This window comes from Delphinus delphis, chromosome 2 (assembly GCF_949987515.2).
Source record: "Delphinus delphis chromosome 2, mDelDel1.2, whole genome shotgun sequence".
NCBI lineage: Eukaryota > Metazoa > Chordata > Mammalia > Artiodactyla > Delphinidae > Delphinus > Delphinus delphis.
In genome coordinates, this window is record NC_082684.1 from 4,261,040 (window position 1) to 4,287,912 (window position 26,873).

At 40.5% G+C, this 26,873-nt stretch overlaps 1 long non-coding RNA gene across 2 annotated transcripts in view; it reads left to right on the top strand.

Moving 5' to 3' along the window:
• Positions 1-621: 621 nt before the first annotated feature.
• The window catches only part of LOC132419406 (uncharacterized), a 56,535-nt gene continuing 30,283 nt past the window's right edge, over positions 622-26,873 (top strand). For both annotated transcript variants that reach the window (XR_009518185.1, XR_009518186.1), the window contains exons 1-2: positions 622-769; positions 9,670-9,755. This is a non-coding gene — a long non-coding RNA (uncharacterized lncRNA). The remainder of the gene's footprint in view (positions 770-9,669; positions 9,756-26,873) is intronic.

A 26,873-nucleotide genomic window follows, 5' to 3' on the forward strand; every position in this document is an offset into this window, starting at 1 on the left:
GATAATGCAATCGTACTGAACCTTTCCCTAGGTTCTTAAACAACGGCAGAAGAATCAGGAAGACCCACGGAGGAATTTCGAAGAAGACACGGCTAATTTACAAACAAGAGTGAAATAGAATGTTGGAGGAACTCAGCGGCGCTAAAGACTGCAGCGGATTGGAAACAACTCGGAAGGCGGGCTCTGTGGTGAGTGCGCGCCGCGTTTGTTTTTCAGCAGTAGTTTTTGAGGATGAATTTTGAGGGGGGAGAGGGAGTTTCCTTTACACTTTTGTGGAGGATGGCTCTCGTCCTGAGCTCTTCTAACCGGACTAAAGAATTTGGCACACACTTGCTCAAAACCTAAGGGAAAAAAGCCAAGTCCCCTTAGGCTGACAGCCCTGGAGGACAGGAGTCAGTTTGAAATGTCTTAGTTTTAAGAAGGTGGCAGAATTACATAATTATTCACAACTCATAAGAAATTAAAATACCTCTTCCAAATATGAAGTTGTGAGATAACACAAACCACAAATTCTAGACTTTCGGAGAGCGTGTACATCGTTTGGCCTCCCACGCACAAACCCACATCAGAATATCTGCGCCACGAACACGTGGCCGCCCTTCCCTGGCTTCCCCAGCGTCCCTCCGCACACAGGAGGGGTCCCTCGGAGCGGCTCCTTCCCGATGCTGAGGGGCTGAAGATGCAGCATGTCGGAGAAGCGGGTGGCCACCCCAAGGCGCCCAGGACCACAGAGACACCGCCTCTTCCGCTCATGGCAAATCCGCATGAGGTAAGGAACGATCAAGAAAGTCCTAAAATAAAGGCGCTGGGTGACGGGAGGGCTTGGGGGTGGGGGGGCGGAGTATGGAGAAATGGTCACATGGACCCAAGGAGTCTCATTCTGGGTGGTGGCCTCTGTGCGCTCATCCTGTTTGTGATAAACCGAAAGTCATAGCACCTCGTTTAAGCAGATAGATTAAGCATCACTCCCTCAGCCTCATTTTGAGGATCTGTCCTGCCTCTCGCCCAGTACTAGGCCCTGGGGCTTCCAAGGCAAAGCAGCTGGGTTCCTGCTGCAAGTTGCTTTTATCACTAGCAGGACAGTCAGATGCATAAACCACGAGATGCTGGACTAGTACCGGTGCACTGTGGTCAGGAGAGGAGATGCAGGGAGGGTGGGCACCCTGACGCGGGAGAGGGGTGAGCCCTGGAGTGTAGAGTGACCATGGGCTGAGGGCTGGAGGGAGTGGGAAACCAGGATCGTGTTTGGTTAAGGGGTGGCCTCAAGGGTGCAGGGCTGCAGAGGTGGGGGGACCTGGTGGCTTTGGGGGACTGACTCTGTGTGCTGCGCTGAGGGGTTAGGACTGACCGTGGTGGGAGCCGAGTCTGTGGAATTCTCCCAGTTGGGAGGCTCTGTAACCACCGCCAAAGCAGTTTACTGGAGACAGAAGCCTTACTGCGTTGGGCAGAGGAGTGAGTGGGACGTGAGGGGGGTAGGTTCTTGAGGATGGTGGCTGTGACTTCCTCCTCCCAGGGTCTGCTCTAGTGTACAAAGTGAGTCCCCAGTGAATTGGAAATACTTTCCTCTCTTTCCGTAGACCTTCATTAGCAATGCTCTTTCACCAACCTTATCTTATTCAATTTTAATGAGAGCACATAATCTTGACCTAGGAAATAGCCTTATGAACTTGACCAAAAAGGAGCAAGGGGTGAACCCCCAGATCTGTCCAGTCTGTGTTTTCTCCACTTTTCCTTCTGTACGGGGGGAGGGGCTTCATAGAGCGTCCCCCCTCCTCCCCCCGCCCCCGCCGTACGGAAAGCATCTTATCTTTCAGTTGCATGTTAGCTGCCCAGGACACAAAATTCAAGAAACAGTTTCTACCACATTCTACCAAATACTTACCATCTACCAGAAACACACAAACGGCGTGTGGCTGCTGCCCTTTGATCTCATGGTCTAGAACCTTTGCTTCACGTGGCAGAGATTGGACAAGATTGAATTCTCTGAAGAAAGGATACCCAGAGAGGAGTATCAGTGCCATTCTGTTTGTGTTTGGAAACCCTTTAAGAGATCAGAGAACTAAAAGAAACATGCCACAGTACAACGAGTTTTCTGAGCGCAAGAGAGCTGTCTTCAGTCAGTCCCACCTGTGGAGAATTACCTAGCCTCTGCCAGTAACTCTGACAGTGAAGGGGTTAAAATAACAAATAAATGACTTTATTTAGACTTGAGCGTTTCTGGCATTTTTTTTCCTAGATTTTTTTTTCCCCCACAGTATTTGATGTGACAGCTTTTGTTTGCTCACACTTGTCTCTCTTTTAAATTTCTCATATCAGCGGTAAAAGCTATTTCTTTTTCCTGTAACATCTTGAGCTTGATATCCAATGAAGGGAGAAATTGCTCTTGCATTACTTGAAATTATACTATTATACCCAATTTTGGGGGGAGAAAGATGAGAGTAATTTAGATCTCCAGGCACTGAAGATTTTGCAGACGGGTCATTTGCAGCATTATTGCTGATTAGTCATCCATAAAAGTGCTTTTACTGCGGAGGAGGCGCCTCCATTTCTGGTGTTCTTTAGAAACGCCGATTTTGAGGCCCATCCGGGCGAGGGAAGGACAGTCATCATCCACTTTGAGGTCACGCTCTGGCCTCGATGGGGCTCTGGTTGGGAGTGGAGGGCCGCTCTGCACGGAGGAAGGGAGCAAGTGGAGGCAGAGCTGGGTGTCATCTAAGCATCCCCGTCAAAAGCATCATCCGTGGAACCAGTGTCAGTTTCAATGCGCATGCGCACTTGCAGAGCCAGCCTCCGAAGTGGGCGGCCGGCTTCAGGTACCGATTGTTTGTGCGTGGGCCAAGGTTGTCCGGAGAAGTCTGTCTTTTCTGAACTTGGCGAGATCATTTATAGACCATGAACAAACCGGAATTTGTTGGCTAACCATTTAAAAGCAATTTTGGAAAGAAATGTTCAGTTTCCTGACGTTTCCTTATGGGAGTGAGAATCTGTCGTCTTTTCCAGTTTCTTTCACATCCCAGGGCCCCCTTCTGGAGGCCACCATTTTCCAAAGGAATTCACTTACGGGGGTTAACCTTCTGGCCACTGATATCCGAGTGAGGACACACACGCTCTGTTTGCGTGGCCGGTGGGAAATCTTACCTCCTGACATCGTTCTCGGGTGGGCAGGGGGTGAAATGCTTTCTGTAAATTTCAGGGTAGAGGGGCCCATCATTCGATCCATGCCTTCTCAAGCGGCTGGTATTTCCTAAACTTTTCTGTGTATATCGTTGGAAGCACAGCGTTACCACTCTAAAGAGGGACACCAAGGAGCCAAATGCCAGTGGAATTCTGTAATGTGGGCTGCAGTGTAAACTGTGGTAGGGTTGAACTGAGGACTCTTCGAGAAAAACCTGCAAGTAATTAAGTTCTCCCTCCAGCAAGGTAAAGCTGAGTCTGAAGTCTGTCAGCACAAAGGAGAGTGAAACCTTTGTGGGTGATTATATGTATGGATATATTTTTTCTTTTTTAATGTAAATAAAGAACTCTGGCAAGACAAAGGAACCTCGTATCTCATTGCTGACCTAAGGAGGAAAAAAAGGAAAGATGCAGCCTTTGTTGGTTGCATGCTTTCCATTGCTGAGGTCAAGACAAAACTTAGATTACCCTGTCTCAGCAACTCCCAAACCATGTTCCACGGCATATAAGATATTTCCTGGGGAGGAGGGGAGAAAGATTTCACGAACAACTCAGTTTCAGAATCCTTGCATATAATTTCCCCTCCTCTGGAGATTCATGATGCTCTTTAGCCTGTTAAGAGAACGCCGTGTGCCTTGGTGTAAGCCAGCACCCTCTCATCCGGTGGGACCGGAGTCCTTTTCACAGGGCACCTGCTAGCGTCCTAGGAGAAGTACTGTTTAGTTCACCCACAGCAGAAACGCTGCCCACTAGCCACTGATCGGCCGTGTCTGTCCTTGTTTGTGCTCGCTCTGTGGTGCTCTATTCACGTCAGTGGTGTTGTACAGTCTGTTGTGATGTGTGTATCCGGCTTTCAGGACAGTCTGAACGCTCCTTGAGGACAGACGCTTCTCCTGTCTCATCTTTGTGTTCCCAAAGCGCCTGCCGCAAGGAAGGAAGCGTTTGATTTACTGTATGTTGAGAGCTAGTCCCACGGTGGCTCATGCGAGGACCCAGGCGCACTTTGGACCTGCTAACGGTGATGAGGGTTAGAAGCAGGGGAGACAATGGAAAGAAAGATATGCAGAGCTAGTCCAGTTCAATTGCCCTCTCTTTCCTGCATTCCGTTTTCTCAGAGGAAAACACGTACCTTTGGAGGACTCTTCACCTCTCTTTGCACTTGCAAGAATAAAAGCATCAAACGTTTGTTTTTCATTGTAAAATTAGGAAAAGAAATAATGGGATGGACTGAGGCTCAGAGCAGACAGAGATTCAGCTACCTGGCAAGGCTGAGTAGGTAGCATCCAGTGTTCGCCTGGGGCTCTGAGCAGAGAGCACAGGGCTTGGAAGAGAAGGCTTGAATTTTCACTTCCATGAGGAACCAGGATGAGTGACCATCTTCTGTAAGGAGACTCAGGGGTGTCACCAAGAGGGAGGCTGGTGAGATGGTGTGATGTCCATTGCTTAGTGTCGTGGGAAGAGTGTAGGCTTTGGAGTCTGGTGGCCCTGGCTCTGAATTCCAGAAGCTCCACTTTTTTAAAGAAATTGAAGTATAGTTGATTTACAACATTGTGTTAATTTCTGCTATACAGCAATGTGACTCAGTTATACACGTAAATATATTCTTTTTAATATTCTTTTCCATTATGGTTTGGATATAGTCCCCTGTCCTATACAGTAGACCTTGCTGTATATGTAACAGTTTGCATCTATTAACCCCAGACTACCAATCCATCCCTCCCTCCCCCGCCCCTGCCTTGGCAATCACGAGCCTGTTCTCTATGTCTGTGAGCCTGTTTCTGTTTTATAGATAGGTTCATTCCTGTCATATGTTAGATTCCACGTATAAGTGATAGCATATGGTATTTGTCTTTCTCTTTCTGACTTACTGCGCTCAGTATGATAATCTTGTTGCATCCATGTCGCTGCAAATGGCATTATTTTGTTCTTTTTCGTGGCTGAGTAGTATTCCACTGTATCTATGTACCACATCTTCTTTATCCATTCATCTGTCAATGGACATTTAGGTTGTTTCCACGACTTGGCTATTGTGAATAGTGGTTCCAGCAGCTCCACAGGACCTTGGACTAGAGTTTCAGTTTCTTTATTTTTAAATGTGGAAAAATATTTATTTTAAAATTTATTTATACATTAGAGATTTATATTATTTAAAAGTATTTAAAATTTTAATTTCAATAATGCCTAACTCATAAGGCAATTGTAGTCTATGTAGGTTCTTGTATAGATTGACTTGCTTACGCTCATATAAGTGTGGAACACACCAGGTTGTTAACACGGATTATCTGGGAGAGGTGGCCCTTGCAGGCTGAGGTTGTTGAAGGCTGTGGCAGCCAACATCCAGGAAGCCTTGCCTCCTGGTGTTCATGCATTTGTGTAGTCCCTACCCACCCACCGTGAATAGGGATGACCTGGGTAACCAGTAGGGTATGACAAGATGAAGAGGTGTGACCTTTGACGCTAGCTCATGAAAGACACTGTAGCTTCCACCATGCTCTCTCAGTTTTTGCTCTGGGAGAAGCCAGCCGCCATGTTTTGAGGACACACAGGGAGCCCGATATAGAAAGGTCCATGCGGTGAGGAGCACAGGCCTCCTGCCAACAGCCCACACCGGCCTGCCAGCCACGTGAGGCACCATCTTGGCACCAGAGGTTCCAGCCTCAGCCCAGCCTTCAGATGATGGCAGCCCCACCCTCTTGACTGCCCTCATAGGAGAGACCCTCTGCCCAGAACCACCCAGCTAAGCGATTCCAAATTCCCGATCAACAGAATCTCTAAGATGATAAGTGTTTATTATTGTATTAAGCTGCTGAGTTCTGAGTTGCTTTGTTACATAGTAATGGATAATTAATACAAATTAGGGATGTGAGAAGGCAGACAAAAAGTGAAAGGCTGTACTAAGAACCAGAGTGTGCATGATATGATTTCATTCACATGAATTTTATATAAATGTGCATAAAGGAACTAGAAAAATATACAGTCACAGACTTGTAGGAATATCTGTGTTACAGTGTGAGTTGCCAAGTGGCAAGTATAAATTACAGAATAATGTGTGTAGAATGAATCTATTTTGGTAAAGGCAAGCAATAAATCAGCCCTCTCGTGTGTTTACAGAAGCAAAAAGAAGGGCGTGGTGGGTTTCTCTGGGAGGTGATTATAGTGCCTGCCTTTGTATAATCTTTTCTTGCATTGTTTTACTTGTTATAATAGGCTTCGATTATTTTTGTCATTGGAGACTATAGGTAAATAAGTATTTTTAAAAATTAAAAAATAAGGATTGAAAATGAGAAGAAATAAGTGTTGCAGACTGCCTGGCATGCAGAGGCATTCATCAGAGGTCCTTTCCTGTGCCATGGGCGAGTTTGGTGTCCACATCTGGTGGTCTGGTGCAGCCTAGGGGCCCTTTCTCAGACTAATGTTTTTAAATGAATAAATTAAAATATATAGGCTTACAGAGGGAACCCATTCTAGTGAAATAAAGTTACGATGTATTAAAAGCCAAACTTGTGACGTAGCAATAAATGTGCTTCTTTATCAGTATTTTAAATAAGAACCACTGAATCGAACAGCCACCGTAGTTTCAGAGTAGTAACGAGTGTAAGTGATGTTTGAGATACTCGCAGCAAGTTTGGTGTGATAAGGAAATATGTGTGAGTGCTGTTGCTGGCCAAGTCACAGGAACTGCTGATGCATTATACCGAGATTATGCCTAAGTTCACAGTTGACGGGAGTGTTATAAATATCTGTTAGCGAGTAGCGAAAATAAAGATATTCTATTTTTTTTTCCCCAGTCAAGTTCATGGACCCTTTGCAGTAAGTCGTAGCTACAAATAGGTCAGAGTCAAATCGAGTCTTTGTGGGGACTGGGATGAAGGAAGGGCAGAGCCAGAGATGCTCAGGGGTTAGGCTTGTCCCCGGGCCAGGGCACTGGACACTGAGGCGGTGTGGATGCCAGTGGGGTGGTCAGCCAGGGTGAGCAGGACCACGGCAGCCACGGGCACACCAGCGGGGCCCAGCGCACAGCGCTCCCTGCTGCCCTCCTCTACGGGGAATATTTTTTCCTTCAGAGTCTTTGGAAAACCAATACCTAGAATAGCACACCACCTTATTGCTTTATATTTGGTAGGAGGCTGAGATTCCCTGTATAGCTTCTACAGAAACCCACAGAGAGAAAGAGTGCTTTGCAGATCGAGGCTTGGGCAGTCCAAAATCTTACAGTAAGATAATACCAAATGCTCTCCAAATTGCCTCGCTCTTTTTCATTTTTATGATTTTTGATTTTTCTGCTTTCATTCACGGTTCCCATTTCATTTTAAGCCTTTCTTGGCAGTTGTTGTCTGGAGGTCACCCTTTGAGCTCATCTCCGGTCATTGCTCGTCCTCTTAAAGTGGTCAAACATTTAAATATTTCTAAAATTACAGGATGTGTTTGGGAGCCCAAGGACTTGGATAAACACACCATCAGTGGTACCTTTGGATCGATTCCCCCTCCTCCCTGGGCCCCTTTGAGAGACCTCACCATTTGTGGAGGTAAATCATGTAACTTGCCACTAAGTCTAACAAATTAAAAAGATCCAGTGACCCAGAGCCAAAGATCCAGGCCCTTCCAGAGTGTGACTTGGACGTTCTCATGACCAGCCAATCACTAAATCACTCATCAAATATTCTTAAGTGCCTCTTGTATGAGGCACTTTGCTAGGAGTTGCAGGGCAGTGACTCTCAAACTGTGTATCACACACGCCAGGGGTTTAGTAAAGCCAGGTTAGTGAGTTGTGACCAACATTTAAAAAAATGCAATGGAAAACAGTAGTAGCAAAGGTAAATACTGTGTCGTGAATGTATGTCTCAGATGAATACACACACACACACACGCACACGCATGCATGTATGTGCTAGATTACCATGAATAGTATACTTATTTATTTTGGGTGGTTGTCAAAAAACTGGAAAGTTCCTGCCCTAGGGAATATTCAGCAAACATTAAACGTTAGGGCGCTCCGATCTTTAAAGTCATCGCCAAGTGGAATAGTAAACACATTCGCTGTGACGCATGAAAAGCTAACAGCACGAGGGCAGCTGCGTGGTTCTCTTTGACATCTGGGGGAGCATCCCTGCTCAGTGAGGGCTCTTGTATCCTCTGTCTTTGGACTGCCCTGTGGGAGGGGCATTGCCTCTCAGGGGCATGGCTCCTGCGGGGTGGAGAGAGGAAACCCTGTGAAGGAGACGGTAGGAGCACCAAACACTCAGGGAGCTGAGACAGGCACACTGACCTGGTGAAGGCCTCTGGGTGGGTCACTAGCCAGGTCTGCTGCATGGAGCTCCGATTCCCCAATAGAGGTCCCCACTCTTGGAGGATGAAATGAGGCCTAATTGTTCCCTAAGTTAATTCCAATGGAAGATCCAAGGATTTGGAGTGCGCTGGTTTATTTGGGTGGGTGGGTGGGGTCTCTACTTCTTTTTACACAGTTATATGCTGCCACCATTTCAGCTTTTGGTAGGCCATGAGCACCACCTCTTATGTGGAATCTGGCAAAAAAGCATATCCGTTGTCGGTTGCCTGGTAGGATTTCACACTTATTTCTTGGAATAGGTTTTCAGCCAAACGGGATTGCTGTCTCGAGGAAGACTGTCCCCAGGCCTCTGGTTGGCTGGCGTGCTTGCTTGGCCAGCAGGTGTCGTCAGGAGCACCAGGGTTACTACGGATCATGAACTTGCCTTTGTTCAGCATTTTGCAGGCTCCGTGTGGGTCTGAAGTCAGTTTGCCCATCTAGGACCTGTCGGGAGGCAGTCGAGGAGAGGCTTCCCAGGAGTGAATGCAAACAGAAATGACTGTTGGCATTACAGTAGCGGGAGGGGAACTTTCCTGAATGAAAAGAAAATACCCTGACTCTCGGCGTGCCCAGCCCTCCCACCCTGGGCATAAACAATTTAAACCACTGAGACTTTGTGCCCTCTGAGCGTGATGTCTGTTGTTTTTCATTGTGATCGGTACCCACTCTTGCTGTGTGTACTGTAACCCACGGTTGTGAGAAAAGTGTATCAGGAAAGGCCAGGCTAGGAAAATCTGGGTCTGGTCCGTGTGTCCTTTTGGAGGAGTTCAAAGTTCTACAGCTGCTCGTAGCATGGCACACAATGTCCAGAACGTCCCCAGACCAAACCCATCCCTTGGGTCATGCATTGTGTTCATTGACCAGACCCTTTGCTGCCCCGGGTGCCAGTCTCTGGCTTTCCCTAATGCAGGAGGAAGGCTCTGGGGGTACCGCTGGCTGAATGTCAGGGTCCAGTCTGTGTGGCACCCAGTGCAACAGAATTGTGTCATTTATCGAATCAGTTTTTCAGTTCTCAAATTCATTTTCCAGCCATCCAATAATAAAGACCTCTTACGTGAAGATTTGCTATAGGCTCTCAGGGTCCTGGCTCATCTATTTCTAGAAAAAGCAAACAAAGCAAGAAAAAGGTAATGACCTAATCCCCGTTTAACTTTGTGTCTTTTTGACAGGTTAAGAAGTGCTCAATGCAGAACACTGACTGGTGCAGACAAATGTTGCCCTGTTCCTTAGCAGACCATTGCCATCATCAGCGGAGGTAAGGGTCTTTTGAGGACACAGAGAATTTTTTCTTATTTGTTTTCAGGAGGAATTGAGAAAGGGTGTGTGTCCTTTGGGACAGGTGAGGGGTGAAATGGAGAAAATGTTGTTTACAGCGGTGGTTCTCCATGGTAACAGACCTGAGGTCCCTTTTATAACACATATTTTGTAATGCTCTGTGGTAAGTTACAAAATATGGCTCAAATTCCCTCCATCCGTGAAGGCTGTCCCTTTGCAACGTGGTGTTACCGCTCCTCTCATCAAGAAGTTGTGTCTGTTATTCTACCCCCCTTGCATCCTGGCTGGTCTTGTGACTAACTATGACCAATAGCATGCTGTGGAAATGATACTGGGTGATTTCAGAGCCAAGGCATCAAAAGACTTTGCAGCTTCTACCTTCTCCCTCTTGGAATCAGGTGACCGTGTGAGGAAGCCTGAGCTAGCCACCTGGAGAGGCCACAGGAAGGAGAGCTAGGTGCTCAGGCTGACAGTCCTAGCCAACTGCCAGACACGTGGCCATCATGACCTCCAGCACCGGGCTGATTGGCCAACTGGTTCCAAAGGCAAAGTGCGCTCTGCCAGCGTGCTGTGGAGCAGAGGGGAGCCATCCCAGCTGGGCCCTCCCCGAATTGCCAATCCGCAGAATCATGAGCAAGAAGTGATTATTGTTTAAAGCCATTGATACCATATAGTTTCTATGCACCAACAGAAAACTGATACTCATTCTTTGTTTGCTTTGAAAGTCATAGGTTATATGAACTACTCTGCAAAAAATTAAAAAGAAAAACGTTACTACCTTAATTGTAATACAAAAGGAAAAATAGGAAAGTAAGCAAATGATGTGCAAATGCTAGAGGTCAGCTACCCTAGAAGTTGTAGTGCTGCAGTAGAAGTTACCTAGAATCACCACGGACTCATCTGCTTCAAGTGCAGGCTGCTAGAATAGAGGTGAAGCACAAACCCCGAGGGTGTTGCCATTGTCATGTGATTCCTGAAACGGCGATCAATTCTTGACTGAGTTCAGAAAACCAAAAAGTAATATTTTACCTGTATTGACATAGCCGTCAGATTCTTAGAGAATTAATTTTACATTAAGACTGTACCCCCCAAACCCTCTGTATTTATTCATAGAATTATAAAGTTTTAATTCGTTACATTCTTTTTTAAATTTAAATTTTTATATTTTTGCTTAGAATAATTATATTTTATTATGAAAAATTTTTATTGAAGTATAGTTTATTTACAGTGTTGTGTTCATTCCTGCTGTACAGCAAAGTGATTCAGTTTTACATATATATATTCTTTTTCATATTCTTTAGTGTTATGGTTTATCACAGGGTATTGAATATAGTTCCCTGTGCTAAACAGTAGGACCTTGTTGTTTATCCATCCTATATATACTAGTTTGCATCTGCTAATCCCAAATTCCCAACCCATCCCTCCCCGACCCTCCCTCTCCCCTGGCAACCACAAGTCTGTTCCCTGTATCTGTGAGTCTGTTTCTGTTTGGTAGATATGTTCCTTTGTGCCGTATTTTAGATTCCACATATAAGTGATATCATATGGTATTTGTCTTTCTCTTTCTGACTGACTTTGCTTAGTATGATAATCTCAAGGTCCATCCATGGTTGCTGCAAATGGCATTATTTCATTCTTTTTTATGGCTGAGTAGTGTTCCATTTTATGTATATATATATATATATATATATATATATATATATATATATATAAAAACACACACACACACACACACACACACATACATACATACCACATCTCTATCCATTCATCTGTCGATGGACATTTAGGTTGTTTCCATGTCTTGGCTATTGTAAATAGTGCTGCTGTGAACATAGGGGTGCGTGTATCGTTTCGAATTATAGTTTTGTCTGGGTATATGTCTAGTTACATTCTAAAGTCAGATAAATATAAAGACATTCAAAAACTGAAAGAATTCATCACCAATAGACCTGCATTGTAAGAAAGTTTACAAGAAGCCTTTCAGGCAGAAGGCTATTGATACCATATAGAAATATGGATTACAAATGGGAATGAATAACACTGGAAATGCTAACTACATGGGCATATATTTAAGATAATTTTCTTATTATTTAGATCTCTTTGAAAGATAGCTGACTTTTAAAAAATAGTAATGTAGTGTTTTATACCATATGTAAAAGTAAAATGCATGACAACAATAGCATAAAGGTCAAGAGGGGAAGAATGGAAGTTTACTATTTTAAGGTTCATATTCTCTATGCAGAGTCATATAATATCTGCTGAAGGTAGTGATAAATAAAATAATGTGTACTATGAGTCCCAAAGCCATTGCTAGCGTAGCAAAAGAAAGACATAAGCTAACAGAAGAGATAAAATAGAAGTACAAAAAAATACAATTAACTCAAAATGAGAGAAAAAATAAGGGAAAAAGAACAAAGAATAGATGAAATGAATAGAACACAAGTAAGTCTATAGATTTAAACTAGCCATACCAATAATCACATAAAATGTAAGTGGTGAAAATGCCCCAATTAAAAGGCAGAGATTGTTAGACTGGATTTAAAAAGCAATACTCTATGCTACCTACAAAAAATAAAATACAACAAAATACACCTTAAAGATGAAAACACAAAGAGATGGAAAAAGATTTACCGTGATAATAATAATAAAAAAATTGGAGTGGCTATATTAATGTCAGGCAAAGTAGATTTCAGAGTAAAGACTATTACTAGGGATAAAGAAGGTCATTTCACAGTGAAAGAAATCAGTTCAGCAAGAGGACATCTTAACGATTTATGCACCTAATAACAGGACTCAAAACAAACGAAGCAACATCTGATAGACCCACAAGGAGAAATAGAAAAACCCACAATTATGGTCAAGGATTTCAATACACCTTTCTAAATAATTGATAAGACTTGGACAACTTGACCTCATTGACATCTGTAGAACATTCCATCCAAAAATACAAGAATGTGCGTTCTTTGAATTGGACATATTTACCAAGGTAGGTCATGTTCTGGGCCATAAACAAGTCTCAATAAATTAAAGAAGTTTCACATTAATGAAGAGTGTTAGAAGTCAGCAAAAGAAGGACGCCTGGATAGTGCCCAAATATTTGGAAACGAAATAACACACTTTTGAATAACTCATGAGGCAAAGAAGAAACAAAAATGGAACTTAGAAAGTATTTTGAACTGAAGTAAAATTAAAATATTGCATATCAGAATTTGTGGGGACGCCACTAATCAAGTAGTAAAGGGGAAATGTTGCACGAAACTTCTGTCTTAGAGAAGAAGGAAGATCTCAAACCGGTGACCTCAGTTTTTGCCTTAAGAAACATGAAAAAGAAGGTGAAATTAAGTAGAAAAAAGGAAATCAAAAGATCAGAATGGGAATCAACAAAAAAGACTGCAAAAGGCAATAGAGAAAATCAATTAAACCAAAAGCTAGTTCTTTGAGTAAATTGATAAAACTGATAAGCCATGACGCAGACTGATGAGGCAAAAAAGAGAGAAGAAACAATAACCAATATCAGAAATAAGTGAGGTGACATCATTATAGATTGGACAGTCATTTAAAATACAATAAGAGACTAATGTGAAAAACTTTATGCCAATAAACTTGCAACTTGATGAAATGAACAAATACTCTGAAAGAGACCAATTACCAGCGTTCACTAATTAATTAAATAACCCTATGATCTATTATAGAAATTGAATTTGTAGTTAAATACCTTTCCACGAAGAAAATGTCAAACTGAAATGGTTTTACTGGTCAATTTTACCAAACATTTAAAGAAGAAATAATACCAGTTTTACACAAACATTCTTTTAAAAATGGGAGGGGAGGGGCTACCTCCCAACTCATTTTACGAGGCCCGTACTACCTTGATACCAACACAAGAAAAAGACATTACAAAAAAAGAGAATTATAGACCAACATCCTTCATGAACATAGATGCAAAAATTCTAAACAAAAGTTTAGCGAATTGTTCAAACACTATGTGAAAAGGATAACACATCATGACCACTGTGTGGTTTATCCCAGGAATGCATTGTTTGATTTAAACTTAGAAAATCAATCAATGTAATACATTATATTAAAAACTGAGAAAGAAAACACACATGGTCATTTCAGTAGAGGCCCTCCTCCTCTCTTTTCAAAAAGCATTTAACAAAATTCAATATCCATTCCTTACAAAAATTCTCGGCAATCTAGGAATTGAAAGGATTCCCTCAGTGTTATATAGGGCATCTGCAAAAAACCTTCAGCTTCGAAAACTGAATGCTTTTACTATAAGATCAGGAACAAGACAAGGATGCGTTCTATTCACTACTTCTATTCATTCTTGTACTGGAGCTCTAGCCAGGGCAGTCAGGGAAGAAAATTAAATAAAAGGCAACTAGGTTGGAAAAGAAGAAGTAAAACTGATCTTACTGACAAATGATGTGATTGTCCCTTCAAAATCTGATGGGATCTACAAAAAAGTTCCTAGAACTAATAAGTTAGTTTAGTAAGGTTGTGAGGATACAAAATAAGTACATAATAATCAATTGTATTTCTATATATTAACAATGAAAACTCAAAAGTCAAAATTTAGAAATATTTTTATAATAGCATGAAAAATATGAAATATATTAAGGATAGATTTGACAAAAGATGTGCAGGTTCTGTATACCAAAAACTGCAACATTGCTGAAAGACATCAAGGAAGACTTAAAGGAATGGAGACACACACTGTCCATGGGTCAGAAGATTCAATCGTTCACCTTTGAATTCTCCCAAAATTGCTTTTTGGATTAAATGCAATCCCAATCAAAAAAATCTCAGCAAGTTCTTTTGTAGCACTTGACAAACTGATCCTAAGATTCCTATGGAAATGTAAAGGGCCTAGAATAGCCAAAATGACTTTGAAAATGAAGATAAACATTATTTGATTTCAAGATATTATAAAATGACAGCAATGAAGGCAGTGCAGTATTGGCTTAAAAATAGACAAATACGGGGCTTCCCTGGTGGCGCAGGGGTTGAGAGTCCGCCTGCCGATGCAGGGGGTGTGGGTTCATGCCCTGGTCCGGGAGGATCCCACATGCCGCGGAGCGGCTGGGCCCGTGAGCCATGGCCACTGAGCCTGCGCGTCCGGAGCCTGTGCTCCGCAACGGGAGAGGCCACAACAGTGAGAGGCTTGCGTACTGCAAAAAAAAAAAAAAAAAAAATAGACAAATACATCAGTGGAAAAGAATACAGTTTAGAAATAAACCCACATATGGAAAACTCCACAAAGGTTCAAAGGCCTGTCCGTGGAGAAAGGATAATCTTTTCAACAGTTGGTGCTAGGACTTGGATACAAGCATGTACAAAAAATTAACTCACAGTGGATCCTAGTCCTAATCATAAAAGTAAAACTATAGAATTTGTAGATAAAAAGTAGGAGAAAACTTTTGTGACCTTGGATTAGGCAAAGATTCCTTAGATCCAACAACAAAAGCGTGATCCATCAGAGAACAAATTGATAAATTGGATTTCATCCAAATTAAGCACTTGTGCTCTTCAAGAGACATACTTAGGAGGATGAGAAGGCTGGAGAAAGTGTTTGTAAATCACGTATCTGATAAAGGATGTATCCAGAGTGTATAAAGAATTTTAAAAACTCAGTGATAAGAAAACAAATGATCTAATTAAAAATTAGGCAAGCACAGGAACAGATACTTGACTAAAGAAGATATATGGATGGCAAATAAGGACATGAAAAGATACTCAACATCATTGGTCATTAGGGAACTGTAAATTAAAAACATAATAGGCTACCACTACACATCTGTTAAAATGGATAAATTTGAAAGACTGACCATAGCAAGTGTTGGCAAGGATGTGGAACATCTGGAACTCTCATACACTGCAAGTGGGAATGTAAAATGAGGAAGCCACTTTGGAAAGGAAACAGTGAGACAGCTGTTCCACTCCACCCAAGAGAAATGACATCTGTATGGACATATGTCCATACAAAGACTTGTACACAAATGTTCATAGCAGCTTTATTTGTGATTGCCTATATTTAGAAACAACCCAAATGTCTCTTCATAGGTGAATGGATGAACTGTGGTATATCCGTGCAATGGAATACTACGCATCAATAGATAAAAATGGACTATTAACATGTGCTACAACATGGATGAATTTCAGGTTAATTATACTGAGTGAAAGAAGCCAGGCAGAGTACATATAGTATGAGTTCATTTACGTGAAGTTCTAGAAAATACAAACCAATCTACAGCGACAGAAAGCAGATTAGTGGTTGCCTAAGGATGGTGGAAGAGAGGGGTGGCGCAGAGGCATTACAGAGGGACACAAGGCAACTTTCGTGGGGGGGGGTATGATGAATATTTTTATTATCTTGATTGTGGTGATGGTTTCACAGGTGTGTGTGTGTGTGTGTGTGTGTGCACGCATATCCATGTATATCTATATATCTCAAATTGTACAGTTTATTGTATGTCCATTTTATATCAACAGCATTGTTAAAATTTCAAATAGTCCCTCTCAAGCAACATTGTTTGCAAAATTGTTCCCCCTACTTTTCCACAGTGCCCCCCAGACTTTCACTGAGAACACTGGTTGAGAGTGTAGAGATTGTTGATGGTTTACTTATCCTTTATCCTCATCCTGTTTGCCACATCCTAAGAGACATCCCCCACAAAGCCTCATGCTATAGTGTGAGTTTATTCTCCATCCCAGGGGCAGCCAGGTTATTGTTAAAACCTCAAACAATATCATTGTTGTTGCTGTTGTTTTTTCCTACATTAAAGATGATATTTAAGGCTCTTCTTTTGTTTTATTTATGCCTATCCAAACCCAACTCATCATTTAAGGAGCTTAGCTTTCTTGACCACTAATTTTTACCATCTCCGTAAACTCGTTGACTTCTCTAGGTCTGATTCAGTTTAGCAAACAGGGAGGGCCTGCATCCCTGCTACATTCTGCTTAGCGCCACGAGCTCTTTAAGGCAGGAGTAATATCTTAATTTGTGCTTGCAGTGTCTAGCTTAACAAATGCTGAGTTAAATTGTACGTTATCTTAGCATGTTATGTACTGTATTGTATCACTTGTGAATGATTTTGCGTGTTTACTCTCTCTCCTTTTCTATATTCTTGCCTCTAGCACAGACTTAACACAGAGGAAGTAACTAATTCTTAGAGATGAGATGATTCGGGGGAAAGCAGAGAGAATCCATTAACATCCAGTCAGTAGCCTTGAAGCTTTCTCCCACTTGTCAGGACCCACTTATTAACTATGAATGCCTTAATAATGCGCTTGGCTGGACAGAACCATTTCCTCTCGTAAAAAAGAAAATGAAAGAGGTGATGTCTAGGCCTGTATACACCAGTCGCTTCATTCCTCAAACATCTGTTGTTTTTTCTGGCTGTGATATGACGTGGTTTAAATAATACTGACTAATTAATTTACCTACAAAGCATGACACTAATAGGTACTGCTAGGGAATTTGTTTATTTAGCCCTAAGCACTCCAGTTTTACAGAGTGTTTGTTTTTATGGCAGAAATGAATCACCAAGATTAGATGGACTTAGATTCATTTACCAAATTCACAAATATTAGAACTAGAGAGAACTAAGACAGTTTCAGGACATAGAAAAAGAAGAACAGTCGTACCTAACTTCTGGTGGTATTATGCAACTGTTAGGCCCAAAGGATGACGCACTCTGAAAGCATGAGACTTCAGAGGTTTTAGATGAATTCATGAATGATCAATCCATAGCTGGCTCTTAGGGAAGCTCAAGGTTGTTTGGGGTGGGGTGTCACATCCCAATCTTGTGGAGACTGATGTCTGGGATGGCAGTGATGCTGTTAAGAGACCCAGTGCTGGGCTGGAGAGAGCTTTGGCTTGATCCATTAGTTACTTATAAATTAAATAAATTTTCCCAACTCCTGATGATACACAAAATTCATGCTTATCGTAGTAAAGTGAAAAAATGCTGAAAAGTATAAAGAAATAGATACTATTCATTCTCCTTACTCAATGATAACTGCCATGTCTATGCTCTTTGTAGTAAGTATACATTTATTTTTCTAATATCATGAAAATTTCAAATGTACAGCAAACTTTTTCAGTGAACACGCATGTACCCACCCCTAGATTTTGCTATTAACATTTTCCTATACTTGCTTTATTGTATATTTATCCATTTATTTATTCCTCTCTCCCATCAATCCATCTAATTTCATTGATGCATTTCAGCAATTTAGCATGCATCTCTAGAGTTCAATCTATGTTTCCTTTCGATGTCAAAGTCCCAAATCTTGAGTGTTCATTCCCTGAGTGTGGTGGGTATACACTGAGGTGACCCCTGAGTATACTCACCTGGTACTCACACCCTGCATAATCCCCTGTAACTTGCTTATAATCAATGGTAAATGGCAAAGATTTTAGGATGTCACTCCTGTGATTGTTATATTATTTAAGGCCCCATAACTCTAATAGGCTGGACCTAGAGACTTCCGGGGGCTTGATGAAGTAAGTGACCGTATTGGAGAAGCTCACGTGACAAAGAACTATGGGTGGCGTCTAGGAACTGAGAGCCTGCAAAAAGCCTGGGCCCTCAGCCACACAGCAAGGAAACAATTCTCCAGACAGCTATGGGCGTGAACCTGGAAGTCGTTTCTTCCTCAGTTGAACCTCTGGATGAGCAAAACGGTCTTACAAGACCCTGAACAGAGGACTCAGCTAAGTCATGCCCAGAATTCTGACCTACAGAGACTATGAGATAGTTTATGTGTGTTAAGTTGCTGAGTTTGTTGGAAATTGTTTTGCAGCGTTGAAAACAAATACAGGTATTAGTACCTGGAGGTGGGGTGCTGTTGTAACAAATACCTGAAAATGTGCAGTGGTTTAGGAACTCACTGGTGGGCAGAGGAGCATGATAGACAAAGCCCAAGTCTTCCTGAAAAGACTGTGAACAGTAGAAATCTGGGTTTCAGGGATACCGCTGGTGACAGCTCATAGGAAGTGGGCAATATGTGTCTGGAAACTGGAGGAAGGGAGAGTCCTTGACATGGAGTAGCAGAAAGTTAAGTGATATTATCTCCCATGCTGGTGTGGAAAGCAGGACTTGTAGGCAAAGAACTTAGTTATGTCGCTAAGGACAGTCCGAGCAAGGTATTGAAGGTATTCCTTGGTTTCCGCTGGGAAACACATATAGTAAAGTGTGAAAGGAAAGAGGTTACTTCATTGATGGAAGAACCGTTAAACAAAAAGGGAGTAGGACTGGGTGATTTCTGAAAATTCTAAGCCTTTCCAGAGGACAGCAGGTGCTCAAATTGAGACAGTGCGGTCTAGAGAAAAATCTGAAGTTGTGACTACATAACCTTTTGCTAAAACATGAAAGATCAAAAGGTCAGAAAATTCAGCCCAATGAAGGGACTTTTGGAAGGGGTATGCCTCACAGATCCTCTCCATCAAACCAGAGGACCTCTAGAAGGCGTAAACAGGTTGGCCCTCAGCGTCTCCATCTTGCTAGCAGAGAGGACCAGAGACCCTTCTCATGAGCATGATGAAATAAGCGGCCATGTTGGAGAATCCTACATGACGAGGGGCTGTGGAGGGGATCCAGGACCTGAAAGCAGTCTGCCGATGACAGCTAGCAAAAGCTGGGGCTCTTGGACTAATAGCTGCAAGGAAATGAACTCTGGCAGCAGCCCTGATGAGCTTGGGAGCAGATTCCCGTCAAACCTTCAGATGAGAATACAGCCTGGCTGTCACATGGATTGCAGCCTCGTGAGATCCTGAGAAGAGGACCCAGTTAAGTCTCGTGTGGACTTCTGACTAACAAAACTATGAGTTAATACATGTGTGGCTTTAATCCTCCAGTTTATGGTCATTTCTTATGACTCAGTAGAAAACAAATACACTGAGTTTTGACACATTCATACTCTGCAATCCAAACTTCTGCCCAGATAGAGAACATTATCATTACCCTAGAAAATTTCCTCATGCTAATTCCCCATCAGTCCCCCGACTCTCAAACTCCCCAGAGGCAAAAGACTCTTCTGATGCTTTTTACACTATAGATTAATGTTGCCTGCCCTACAATTTCATGTAAATAGAATCCTACTGTGTATGCTCTCTTTTTTGTTCAGTTTCTTTCACTCAGCGTAATATTTTTGCAATTTATCCCACATTGTTTCGTGTGTCAGTAGTTGGTCCTTTATGTTGTTGCATGTTATTCTGTTCTGTGAATATATCACAATTTGTTTATCCATTTTTCAGTTGATGGACACAGGAACGGTTGCTAGTTTTAGGTGATTGTGAGTAAACCTGCTATAAACACTTTTTGAATAAGTCTTTTTGTGAATGAATATATGTTTTTATTTCCCTTAGGTAACTACCTAGTTGTGGAGTTGCTACGTCAGAGGATAGGCGTATGGTTACTTTTATAAGAAACTTCCAGGTATTGATATTTTTCCTAAGTGGCTGTCTCATTACAGCCACTATGAGTAGTGGCTCATTCTCACCAACAATATATGAGTTCCCGTTGCATTGAGTCCTCACCAACATTTGATGTTTTCATTCTTTTTAATTTTTGCTATTCTAGGAGATGTGTAGTGGTATATCATTGTGGTTTTAACTTACGTGTCCCTGATTTCTAACAATGTTGTGTACTTTTTCTTGTGCTTATTGGACATCATATCTTCTTTTGAAAAGTCTCTTTTTAAATTATTTGCCCCCCTTTTTGAGGAGAGGGACTGTTTGTGCTTTTATTGTACTCGCTAAGTTGTAGGCGTTCTTTGTATATCCTGGATACCAGTCCTGTGTCTGATATTTGCTTTGTACATGGTTTTTCTCATATGGTGGCTTGCCTATTAATTTTCCTTATGACACCTTTTGATAAACAGAAACATTTAGTTTTCATGATTTTTTAATGGTTACTGCATTATGTGACTTGTTTAAAAAACCTTTGCCTAGCCTCAAGCCGTGAGCATATTCTCCTGTGTTTTCCTATGCAAATACCACAATTTCTGAGTTACTGTAGCTTATAGTAAGTTTTGAAGTCAGGTAGTATGTCCTCTAATTTTATTAGAGGTTTTCTCAAGGTTGCTTTGGCTATTCAAGGTCAGTGCTGTCCATTAGAGCTTCATGCAATGATAAAAATATATACCTGCACTGTTTAAGAAAGGTAACCACTAACCATATGTGAGTATTCAGCCCTTGAAGTATGGTTAGTGCAACCGAGGAACTCAATTTTTAATTTTATTCAATATTAATTAATGTAAATATAAATTTAAGAAGCCACACATGGTTAGTAACTACCATGATGTACAGTGCAGTCGTAGGTCCTTTGCATTTCCATATACACTTTAGAATATGCTTATCAATTTCTACCAAAAAAAGGCACTGACGTTGTAATTGAGATCTCTTTGAATCTAGAGATCAGTCTGGCCAGAATTGACATCTTATTAATGGTTAGTCTTTTGATCCATTATCATGGTATATCTCTCCATTGATGTATGCCTTCTTCAGTTTCTCTCAAAATGTTTTGTGGTTTTCTGTGTACTGGTCTTGCACATACTTTGTTAAATTTATCCCTAAGTATTTCATGCTTTTTAAAAATGATATGATAAGTGAAATTATTTAAAAATTTTTTCAATTGTTTGCTGCAATTGACTTTTGTAAGTTTACCTTCTAGCCTTTGACCTTGCTAAATTCACTAACTACTAATCTGGTAGTTGTTTTGTTGATTCCTTCAGATTTTCTACGTAAACAATCATGTCATCTGAAAATAGAGACCTTTTTACTTCTTCCTTTCCAACCTGGATGACATTTATTTGTTTAAGTTTTATTTATTTTTATTGGCTTGTTGTACTGGCTAGAACCTCCAGTGCAACGCTGAGTAAGAATGTCCATTCTCACCTTGTTTCCAACGTTAGTAGGGACAATTTCAGTCTTTCATCATTAGGTATTGTATTAGTTATATGTCTGATGTTGTTTCTAGTTTTTATCATGAATGAGTTGTGAGTTTTGTTAAATGCTTTTTATGCATTTATTAAAATGATCATGTGGTTTATCTCCTTTAGTCCGTTAATACTGTGAATTACATTGCTTGATTTTTGAATGTTAATTCAAACTTAAATTTCTGGGGTAACCCCTACTTGTTCATAATATACTATCCTTTTTACTATTTTTCTGCATTCTATTTACTAATATTTTGTTAATAATTTTTGTATTTATGTTCATGAGTGGTATTGATCCATAATTATATTTTGTAATGTCCCTGTCAGCCTTTGATTCAAGGATCTCAGTGGCCTCATACAACAAGACAGGTGTTTCCTCCTCTATTTTAAGAAAGAGTTTGTATGTGGTTGGTACTCTTACTTCCTTAAATGTTGACATAATTAACTAGTGAAGATATCTGGATGGGTATGTGCTTGGTAAAGAAAGTAATTTCTTTTATAGATATATGACAATTGAGATAATTCTGTTCTAAAGAATTTGTCCATTTTATCTAAATTGTCAAACTTGTTAAAGTTGGCATTATCTCTTTAATATCTGTAGGATCTGTAGTGATGTCCCCTGTCTTGCCCTTGATATTGCTAATTTGTGCTTCCTTTCTTTATTATCTTGATCAGAATAGCTAGATGTATATCACTCACATTTATCTTTCAGAGAACAAGCTTTTGGTTACATTGATTGTTCTGTACTTTTTTGTTTTATATTGCACTGATTTCTGTTCTTATGTTTACTATTCCCCTCTATCTACTTACTTTGGGTTTCCTTTGCTCCTCTTTTCCTAGTGTCTTATGTTGGAACCTATGTTGGATCTGCTGTTAGGCGCATATACATTTATGGATGGTTATGTGTTATGATGGATTTATGCTTGTATCATTATGAAATATCCCTTCTTATCTCTGTCAATATTCCACTCTTGAAGTCTATTTAGCTGATAGTCATACCTTCACTCTAGCCTTCTCATGCTTACTTTTTTCATGATATATATTTTTCTACTCATTTACTCTATTTGTATCTTTATATTTAAAATGTGCCTCTTCTGTAGACAGCGTAAAGTTAGGTCCAGCTTTTTTGTTTTATAATCCATTCTTATGACCTCTGCCTTTCAATCAGTGTATTTAGTCAATTAACATTTATGTACTTTTTTTTTAAATATAATTGGATTTAGGTCTACCATTTTATGATTGGTTTTCTATCTGTCCCGTATGTTTTTGGCTCCTCTTTGAATTTTTTAGCGATTTCTCTATAAACATCACAATATATATCCTTAACTTATCACAGTCTATTTAGTATTAATATTGTAGCTCACTAAGTAAAATGTAGAAACTTTGCAACTGTATAAATTTATTTACTTCTCCTTTCCCTTTAGGCTATAGTTATTATATGTATTATATCTACATTATAAAGCCATCCAGACAATGCTATAATTTTCACTTAGATAGTTATAAGTATTCTGGAGAGGGTGCAGAGCAAAGGAAGCCCTCTTGCACTGTTGGTGGGAATATGAATTGGTACAGCCACTTTGGAGAACAGTATGGAGGTTCCTTAAAAAACTAAAAATAGAACTACCATATGACCCAGCAATCCCACTACTGGGCATATACCCAGAGAAAACCATAATTCAAAAAGACACATGCATCCCAATCTTCATTGCAGCACTATGTACAATAGCCAGGTCATGGAAGCAACTTAAATGCCCATTGACAGAAGAATGGATAAAGAAGATGTGGTACATATATACAATGGAATATTACTCAGCCATAAAAAGGAATGAAATTGGGTCATTTGTAGAGACGTGGATGGACCTAGAGACTGTCATACAGAGTGAAGTAAGTCAGAAAGAGAAAAACAAATATCATATATTAATGCATATATGTGGAACCTAGAAAAATGGTACAGATGAACTGGTTTGCAGGGCAGAAATAGAGACACAGATGTAGAGAACAAACGTATGGACACCAAGTGGGAAAAGTGGTGGGGGTGTGGTGGTGGGATGAATTGGGGAATTGGGATTGACATATATACACTAATATGTATAAAACAGATAACTAATAAGAACCTGCTGTATAAAAAAATAAAATAACATTCAAAAAAATAGTTATAAGTGTTTTGTTTTGTTTTTTTTTTGCCGTACACGGGCCTCTCACTGTTGTGGCCTCTCCCGTTGCGGAGCACAGGCTCCGGACGCACAGGCTCAGCGGTCATGGCCCACGGGCCCATGGGCCCAGCCGCTCCACGGCATGTGGGATCTTCCCGGACCAGGGCACGAACCCGTGTCCCTTGCATCGGCAGGCAGACTCTCAACCACTGCGCCACCAGGGAAGCCCAGTTATAAGTATTTTTAAACAAAGTAAGAAAATATTTTTATCATTATCCAGCTATTTCACATGTTCATCATTTCTAATAGTTTCCATTATTTTCCCAGAAGATCTGAATTTCCACGTGGTATTAGTTCCCTTCAGAATGAAGAACTACCTATAGCATTTTCTAGTACAGATTTGCTGTCAATGAATTTTCAGTTATCTTTTACCTAAACTGTTTTTATTTTGTCTTAATTATGAAAGGATATAGTCAACTGGACATAAAATTCTGAGTTAACATGTTTTAAAGATTTTTAAAATTTAGAACTTTAAAGATGTTGTTCTAGTGTATTTTGGCCTCTGTCATCATAAACTAGAAGTCATTTGAATTGTTCTTCTGTATGCAATGTTTCATTTTTCTCTGGTTAATTTCAAGATTTTTCTGTTTATCTTTTATTTGGAACTGTTTGACTATGGGAGCCTGGGTGTGGTTTTTTTTTTTTTTTTAGAATTTAAAAATGATTTTATTACAGAATAATCACCATTAGGGAGTATAATTTTTGTAGCCTAGTGGATTGCTGACTGGCATTAGAGTTCTGGATTGCCCATTGGCATTGGAGTAAGGTTCATTCTTTGACCTTTTTTAATCATTCATTTATTCATTTAACAAATATTTGTTGAGCACCTACTATGTGCCAGGCACTGTTTAGGCTCTGGGTGTGGTTTTCTTTGTAGTTTTTCTTCTTGAGGTTCTCTGGTTTTCTTACTGGAAAATTTAAGTCTTTCATCAAATTTGGGAAATTCTTTTGCCATTATTTTTTCAAATATTTTCTGTCCTATTCTCTCTTTCCTCCTCATTCCACCAATTACACTTATCGTAGATACTAAATCACAGGTTTCTGAGGTTCTTTTAATTTTTTTCTAGTTTTTTTCTTTGTATTTATCAGATTGGATCATTTCTGTTGGCCTATCTTCAAGCTCACCGACTCGTTCCTCTGTTGCATCCATTATGCTGTTAAGCATATACAGGGATTTCAAATTTCATGTATTGTATATTGTATACTTATGCTCTGCTCTAGAATTTTCATTTATTTCTTTTTTATAGTTTCTACTTATCTGTTGGCATTTCCTATCTTTACATGCATGGAGAGCATATTTTCATTGTCCTTGCTTTTAAATCCTTGTCTTATAATTTCAATATTTAGGTCATTTTGGAATTAGTCTCCATGTATTGTTTTTTCTCTTGAAGATAGGTCACATTTTCTTCTTTCTTCTGTGTTGTGTATTTTTGGATTGTATCCTGGACATTGTGAATGCCAGATGAATTCTGTTATATTTCTCTGAAGAACGTTGATTTCTTTTTTTTTTTTTAAGCAGACTATAAACTTAACTGGACTCAAACTGTGAACTCTTTCTCTTGGACTAGCTCACATCTTAGCTCCATTCTTTGTCCTTTGCTTAGCTACTTTGAATCCACCTCTTACATGGTTCAGGTGTTACCTAGAGAATTTGGGGTGCCCCTTGTCTGATTCTACCCTTTTCAGAATTACCCCCTCGCTTCCCAGTGACCCTGGTTGCCCTGAACTCTGTCCTTTTGTTCTTCAGGCCAGCAAAACTGTGGGTTTTCCTTTACGGGTTTAGCCACTTCTGTGGTGACAATTTTGAGTTGCCCTCAGGCTAAAAGCTATAAAAATGGGAATTTCATCTCATGCCATTTTTTTCCTTCCAAATGCTGACTTCTGTTAGAGTCTGCCTGCCTTTTCTTCATCCTCCAGTGAACCAAAGTCTTGTTTTATATTTTTATTCAGAGTTGATAGTTGTTATCTGCAGGAGGGTTGGGTCTACAAGAAGCTCTCTTGGCCATACTAGGAGGAAAAACCCTTCCTCCTTTCATGGGGGTTAAATGCATTTTATTTTCAGAGAAACTATGTGACATATGTTTTTTTCTTAAAAACAATGCCTAGGACTTCCCTGGTGGTGCAGTGGTTGAGAGTCCGCCTGCCGATGCAGGGGACACGGGTTCGTGCCCCGTCCAGGAAGATCCCACATGCCACGGAGTGGCTGGGCCCGTGAGCCATGGCCGCTGAGCCTGCGCGTCCAGAGCCTGTGCTCCGCAACGGGAGAGGCCACGACAGTGAGAGGCCCGCGTACCGCAAAAAAAAAAAAAAAAAAAACAATGCGTAAACTCCAAATAAATCAAGGTGAAAATAAATGAAGGGCTCAAGAGGACATCAGTCCCATTTGTCTAAGATCTGGCCCACTTTTAATTTTATAAGGAAGATACTAAATACTAATTTTGTTTCAAAATTTGTAAAGTGTTCTATTGCTTAGTAAATCTTTATTGAATGAATAAGCATTATGATAATGTTATCAGCAGTTTACAAATCATAAAATAGTTAAAAAATATAGTTTTAGTATATACCATTTCATTGTGTGTGTATATATGTGTATATTATATATATATTCATCACATGGATGTGTAGTTCCTGTTTCCATATTTTTTGCCTGTATTAGTTACTATTCTGAACATCTTTGATGACATATCTGGCTATAGAAGAAACCTCTTAAGCACTCCTCCGTTTAATTGACAGTTGACGGACTGGATTAAATTGACGTTTTCTGCACCTTCTGCAGTGCTGACTGTACAGAGAACTTTTCACTTTTCGTCTACTCCCACTATTTGGAATGTACACTTACCAAGAGCTAATTGTGTTTATTCCCAAACCTGTTTATGCCAGTTGTTACTGTGACTTAGTTGATTGCAATACTAAACTATGAAATATGAGTGAGAAAA